We start from the raw sequence: 7,722 nt of genomic DNA, 5'->3' as shown, positions 1-7,722 counted from the left end.
GGTTTTGAAATGGACTTGGGCCTATACACACATTGGGTTTATGCATAGGCCTAGGTTCATCTCAACTACCACTAGACCTTATGGTTTAAATAATAAGGTTATAAATCCAGCACAACAAAAATCTACGGGGTACCTAGGGTTGAAATCTATGGCTCATGGGCTTCATTGGGTAGGAAAATGGTCACCCATGCGAGAGCTTGTCCATTAAGCACAACGGCCGGAGCTGTGGCTCTTTTATATACTCGAAGGTACGAACATTGGGTGCTAGCATTCACCAATTCATCATAGCTCGAGTAGAACTATGGTCTCCTTGGCTAGTACTAATGGGGCTAAAAAGGGTAAGGGTGATCCGTGTGATAGTGTAGTGCAATGCAAAAAGTTTAATAAAGGAATATTATTAGACTAATAGAAACATGTTGGAGTAACTATCCATTTAATCCCCAGTGGAGTCGCCAAACTGTGGGGGTGGGGGGCGTGAGGCGAAATATCATCCATTGGAATTATATAAAATGCACCAGGTAATGCCCAGGAAAGATGGTGGAGTCACAATGGTCTCACTTAAATACCACCTCCTTAGACAGCATTTCCTAGACATGCACTTCATACAATCCTAATAGAATCAAACCACTGGTAAGTACCCATAACACTATCACGGTACTAAGGATTTATGCCACGAAGGTATAGTTAGACAGGAGTCGCCACCCGGGTAATAACCGGGACATATTCAGTGTTTCTTCCGAGGGTCATGGATGGCAACTTACTCCTTGCAAAGTTTCCACAACTGTCATTACCATAGCCCAATGTCTAGGTTCGGGATAGTGGGTACGTAAGGGGAAGGTGTTAGGCACCTCTTACGCCTGGTCTAACCTCGTTGATTCGAGTGCCAGTCCTCTACTAATGTTTCTAGAAGTCTTGTTTATTATTCCTTTATTAAACTTTATCCTAAAAAATGCAATTCTAATCCTACACACGCAAGTATTTCATAAAAGGATTGTTGTATACACATAATTTTCATGCAAAAGTAATTCCTATATATGGGGTTGCTAATTATTTAAATGATATTTACCAGATGACTAAAATTAATTTATTATTGAGAATTTAATTTACAAACAAATTCAATTTCAAATAACCCTACGTTTTTATTTAACCTAATTAATTAATTTTCACCAAGTTACCCTAAGGATAATTGAACTAAGTTAATTATGTACATGTGTAATTTATTCTAATATCACATAAAGCCCAAACAATCACAACCTAATAAAGATTTCTAACATGCAAATTTATTTTACAGTTACCAAGCATTAAATTAAATTTATTTTCATGCCAATGTTAGTTTAATTTACAAACAAGATTAATTTTAATTTACAAAGTATTTGTTTAAATTAATTACATGCAAAAGTCAGTTAAATCAAAAACAAAGTTAATTTTAATTTACCAAATAAAAGTTCTATTATTACTACAATTTCATGTCAATGGTTATTCAATAAGTTTAGAGTTACTTACCTGTTGGTAAATGCAGTTGCCATTAGGGCAAGCTACCCTTAAAAAAGGGTTTTCTCTTCTAGTATGGCAATGATATCCCTGGCTTACTCCCATTTAGCTCCATATAAGCTCCGCGCAAATGCCCTCTTTGGTACTTACCTTAGGGCTACTTACCAATTTTGTTTGTAATAAAAAAAAAAGAAAATAAAGAAAAATAATAAAAGTACGAGAGACAGAAACTAAACATGTGCAGAGTTGTGTATCCCCTCAAATTAAATATGATTACATGATCTATATGAACATATAAAATAAATTGAAGACAAAGAGAATAGAATTAAAATATTGTGTGGCATAGATCTTGAAAAGAAAACAATAAAAACTGACCTTCCAGAAATCTTGTATGAAAAATCTTCTTGAAGAAAAGAAAAAATAAGGAAAAACTCAAAGAGTCTTGAATATCTCTAAATTTCTTACAGCTCTGAATTTTCTCTTCCTCTTTCCTCCCATCCTCCCTCTTTTCTCCCATCTCCCTTTCTTCCCTTCTCTAGTAGGGTATTTATAGGGTTTTGGGAGAGAGGTGTGATAGGATTTGGAGTCTTAGGGTGATAAAGTTTAGATGACTTAAACAACTACGATTGCAGAATTCGAATAAGACTGGGATATGGGTGAGGTGTTTCAACCAATAGGAAGACAGGAAAAAATGGAAGGCACCAATAGGGAGTGAGGAAGAGGTGTGGTAGGGTTTGGAGTCCTAGTGTGATAAAGTTCAGATAACTTAAATGACTAGGATTGATGAATTTGGATGAGACTGGAATATGGGTGACACCAATAGGGAGTGAGGAAGAGAGTGAGGCCAAGTAGGAGAGAGATATTTTGTTATTTTAATTTTCAAAAAATAATTAAATGGGTCCCATTTAAAATTCCTAACTAGGCTTTCTTAGGCCCATGGAGCCCAATTAAACTTAATTAGATCCATTTAAGAACTATCCATATTAAATTTAAACAAAATAAAATTTTATTTAAATTTAATTAAATTAATTTCCCCAAAACTTTATTCTTATTATTATTATTTTTTCAAGATCATGCCACGGAATTAATAATTCAGCTCTATGCTTCCAATTACATCTTATAGTCATATAATTTTTCATCATCGGGTTTTCCACGGCCTCAATGCACATACTCATCACAAAATAAGGGTCTACAAAGTCCATCTTTATGTTGGTTGAAACCTTATGTTGCTGTTGGGAATAACTTAGCCTTATGTTTACTTACACAAAATAGATTGATTTTTTATAAAACTTTTTAAAGAATTGAAAATTAGAATTTTGTGTGTAAATGTGATAGTATTATAACAAATTAAAAAGTTCTCATATATTAAGATTATTTTTAGGAAATTAGGAAAGCAATAGAAGTTGGTTAAGCCCAATTTTTCAGCTTTATCGTCCACATGGTCCTTTTCAATTCTTTTCTTCCTTATCAATTTGAGTGAATATTCTGCATTTGTATTTACTATTTAAATATTAAATTGAGTGAATATTCAGTGCCTTCAAACAGGTGTTTTGGCTTGGGAACGTTACTGTACCTGGTTTTTTCTCTGTTCCTAATCTTTGGTTTTGTGATTTTTGAATTCACTACATCTGTTGATTGCCCTTTGTGGTGTTGTTGAGTGTTTTGATAATTTTAGAAGAAGTTTATATTGTGAGACGGTTATTTGCTATTGTATTGTGGGTGCCTGACTGCCTGCTCAGTATTGGTCCCATAAAATGGCAGAAAGTAAGACCATGGTTGCTGACGTGATTCCAGTGATGACAAACAGTTTTTGATCACTGGTTCTTCTTTTCTTCCCTTTTCAAAGGGCATCAGATGAACCAAGCAAGAGGAAGTCTTGCTTGCTTCCAGAAAAACAGTTTTTGATCACTCAGAAATCGGAATGGTAAATGATGCCATCTTCCACCATTTTTTTCTTTTTAACAATCTCTATTTAGTTATGCAATTTTCAAGAATCGTAAAAAATGTTAGTATACATTTATGGCAATCACCAGGACTGATGGCTATTGTTATTCTTAGGAGAAAATATGGTTTAGGGAATTTGTAAGTCTCATTGTTTTGAATGTTAAAAGAAGGACAAGTTTTAGTCCTGTGAAATCACTGAAAAAGTGAAAATATATCCATACTCAATTAGAATAAATATGGACCACTAGCATTTTTTTTTTAGCGCTAGAAAATTTCTACACTGACCATGTAAGTTCATGACAAGATATGAGCTTCCTTTTAGTTCCCTGCCTATGAAGAGCTGCATCCTGATGCAAATCATTCTCCAGCAGAACCTAAAGGGAGAGAAAAGAGAATCTAGAGGGTGTATTCTAGAAGAAGCAAGAAAGTTGTGGAAGTAGGCCAGCTCAGCTTAATTCCGTTGGAGTGATTCTCAGGGGTATGCGATGCAGCAGCTAGGAAAGTTTATATTGAGAGAATAGAGTTGAGTGGGGGTCATAACTATTTTGTGGCTTTTTTCTTCCAGCTAATAGATAGCTTGGGGGCAGTGTGATTACTGCTGGGGTGGGAGAAAGATCTTGTATCCAATTTCACCTGTATTTTGAATATTGATAAAAAAAATTCCTCCATTCTCATTGCTGCTGCAATACTCTGTCATTATCTCTGTTCCTAACTTGTTTTAGCACTTTTTGATTCCTTACTCTTTATCACATCCGTTGAAGAAGAATATGAAGCTACTGAAGGTGAAGTTCTACTTGGTAATGAAGATAATGATGGCTGGCGGGTGAGTCATTGGAAACCAAAAGGTACATTTCTTACTAAAAAGATGGATATTTTGTAATTTATGTTTAGTTATTTGACTTCGTGTGTAATTTATTTTTTTATTTTTATTTACAGGGAATTTGCTAGTCTTGGGTGATGAAGGTTTAACAGTTTTCTCAGTTGTTGAACATGTTATCATGAAAGGTATGGTCATTTTCCTCTTTTCCTGGTTGGTTCTCTGTTTGATAGCTTACAAAGTGTAGTAAAGAAGAGCTTCCCATGTCTAATCCTCAATTTTGATAATTCATTGCTAAAAGGCAAAACCTGTTTTAATTGTGCCAATTCTGGTGGAGATTATAATGTAGCAATGTACAGTGACATTAGGTTTTTGCATATTATATCATTTGACATTGGACATTGCAAGCTAAGCGCCCAATCATTAGATAAAATCTTCAGTAGTAGTTTAATTAAGCTGTATATTCAAAGAATTGATTAGTTTATGAATGAATTGTGCATTGAAAAACAAAAGGAGTATTATAGAACATTCAATTCATCTATAAAGTTTCATACCACATAAAGTTTCTGGAAGTTCAGTAATAACCTGGGGTTTCCAACCCTCTGAAATTCTTCTTGGTATTGTCATTGGATCTTCAGCAAACTCTTCAATCAGCAATGTAGCATGGTTTCTAAAATGTGGGTCAGAAAGTAGTTTCAAAAAAGAGTAAGTATGGTCTCTATTTTGATACCCAGGACTATAAATGAAAGGTCAGGGTTGGTGGGAATTAGGAACATCATATTCTTTAATGATTAATTTATGTCATGAATCGGAATTATCAAATGCTGCTCCAATCTATATGTTTACCAAATACTCCAACCCATTTGTTGGGAGTTCAAATGCCAAAATGTAAATTTCAGCTGTTCATCCAAATAGACACTCAAGTGATATCTCTTTAGAAGATCAGATACAATGTCTGGCAATTCCTTCCAAAACATTCCAATGTAACAAAACATAAGGAATTGTACAAAAGTTAAAAGGGTTTGATACAAGTTCTTGCGGCGAGGTTAATTTAAAAAAAAAAGGCTAGAAAATCTGACTACAATATCAATCCTTCATGTGTTTCAGCTTCAACGAGATACCAAGCAGCAGTATGGTTTAAGGCAAATGGGCCAAGGTGCATCAGCAACTCTGCCCAAAGATCTCTTGACTCTGCCCAAAGATCCCTCTGAGCAAGAGTTTTGCCTCGCATTAAGAAATGGTGTCATTTTCTAGAATGTTCTCAACAAAGTCAATCCTGGTGCTATCCTCAAGGTATTTTCACCTTGCAACTATGCATTTGTTATGACTCATGTTGTGACACTTCCATTTTGGAAATGGTCCATTATTGTAGCCGTATTTTCTTTTGCCACAATTTAAATTGCTGGCTGAGCTCCAATGACACCGTAGAGCCCCTGAAGCCATTAGTATATCATTAATGATAATAGTAATAATTTTATATGATGTAAGAGACGCTTACCTATGTCCAAAACAAGAAAGAATGAACATTTGTTACAACAATTGAAACCCAAAAGCCTGGCTCTACAGACTCGAAAAGGAAGCTTGGAGCCTCTTTATCATCTTCTTTAACCAAGCATCGGTGAGCAGTAACTGGAGTATGCTGGTCAGAGAATATGGAACAGTGAAGTGGTACTAAATATCCATGTTTAACTGCTTCTGCGAACCTTGCCTCATTAGCAACCAAAGAAAACCAAATCAGAGGAAAAATCAAATTTCTAAATAACGGTCCTAAATTTAACGTGCAAATCCTCAAAATTAAATACTGTATTACTTTTGCCCAAAAGAGCTAAAAACAGTTTCCATCTGATTATATTTAACCATTTTTATTTGTTGAAATTTTTCAGAGAAACTAAAATGGCATAAAAAAAATTTAAAAAATATTTATTATTTACAGAAAAAACAGAAGGTCTTTTATAAAGACAAACAATTTAAATTATACTTTACACCACAAGAATCTCAAAGAACATAAATTTCTAAAATAAAATTCCAAATAGCCCCTCTTGATTCGATAACTTTGTTTGTGGCACTCCTTTGTGCTTGCATTCTCATGGTTCATCTTCTTAAGAAGAATAGATGGATGAATGAGTCGATTACAACCTTTTTCATTGTGAGTTGCTCTGTATATTGTACGTATAGTTGGTTTTTAAATTGACACTAAAATTCAATTTATTGCTGTAATTGTGAAGTTGTTAGTTGAATATTTGGTTTGGGCTTATGGAAGGCATTAGGCTGATTATCCGGCTGTTTTATCATAGGGCCTCCATGCTGGGCTTACTATCCTGCTAATCACTAAAGGAAAAGCTCTGACCCTTTTCTCTTCAATGAAGAGCTTTTCTTTATATATGTTCTTCCACTTATCATATTCAATCTTGGGTAAGTTTTATGTCTTATTTATTCCTCTCTCTCTCCCACTTTGCTATCCCATTGCAATTTGGCAAATATCTTAGAAATATGACACATCATTCTTAATATTTTTTGAGGTTTAGAGTCTGTCCGTTGCCTATTTGTATATTTCGTATGTGTCATTTCCCTCCATTTTCATCTAGACTTGCCAGTGTATTGAATCTTAAGTTTAGCATGATGCTGAAGTTATAATCAGATGAACCTGACTAGGTATCCATTTTAAGTCTTATACTTCTTTCATTGCCAACAATTTTTGGTGCCTATTATGCAAGACACTGGCCTTTGGTGGGTAGCTGTGTTATGTATAAAATTGAAAAGCAAACTTGCCCATACCAGAGTCACATTTTGAAAGCAACTATCAAGGTTTTTCGTTGAGTTCTTTTTTAACACCCTTTGGAAGTATACTTGGGTTGTGGAATTGCTCAGATGTGATCAGTCAGAATTTGCTGCAACTGGGCAAGCTACTTCCCAACTTGCAAAAGGTTCCAAGATCCAAATATCTAATTCTTCCATGGTGCAGTTTGATTTGTAAAAAATTTCTTATTTTTTGGTTTGTTTTGGTTTGGTTTTTCTATATTAACTGAAATTATGCTTGATATATACATGTTGCTACTCGTGCTAAGTTTTGCTTTTTAGGGCTTGACTGTAAGTTGTAGAACTTAGAAGGTACTTCTTAGGTGAATTGTAATTGAAGTCTAGAGAGGGAATTGATCTGCCAAATGCTACAATTGGCATTTGTTATTTTGCTCAAATGTTGAATGCAATTCATGGAATTCAAATAGAATGCTTAGAGAACTTGGTTTTGGTTTACGGATAATGCTGGCATTTTTTTTCTTTTTTATTATGTTTATGTGGATGTCATGTCATTGAGATTCTGTTTGGTGACCCAGTATCTGTTACTTTGTCGACATCTCATGCTTGCACTTAAAATTCATTTGAATGAGGTAAATGTTACATGGTCAAGTTCGGAATTCTCTTATCTGATGTCAATTTAACTGGATGAGTAATTCAAACTTGCTTTTCATTTC

The 7,722-nt window shown here is 34.5% G+C and overlaps 1 long non-coding RNA gene across 1 annotated transcript; it reads left to right on the top strand.

Annotated features, from left to right (window-relative positions):
- The first annotated feature begins 3,731 nt into the window (after positions 1-3,731).
- LOC110672846 (uncharacterized) lies at positions 3,732-5,742 on the top strand. The gene is made up of 3 exons (XR_002498382.2): positions 3,732-4,280; positions 4,372-4,440; positions 5,360-5,742. It is a non-coding gene; the product is annotated as an uncharacterized LOC110672846 (long non-coding RNA).
- Positions 5,743-7,722: the final 1,980 nt, after the last annotated feature.

This window comes from Hevea brasiliensis, chromosome 1 (assembly GCF_030052815.1).
Source record: "Hevea brasiliensis isolate MT/VB/25A 57/8 chromosome 1, ASM3005281v1, whole genome shotgun sequence".
Lineage (NCBI taxonomy): Eukaryota > Viridiplantae > Streptophyta > Magnoliopsida > Malpighiales > Euphorbiaceae > Hevea > Hevea brasiliensis.
Note: the sequence above shows the minus strand (reverse complement) of the source record. Positions and strands in the feature narration are given on the sequence as shown.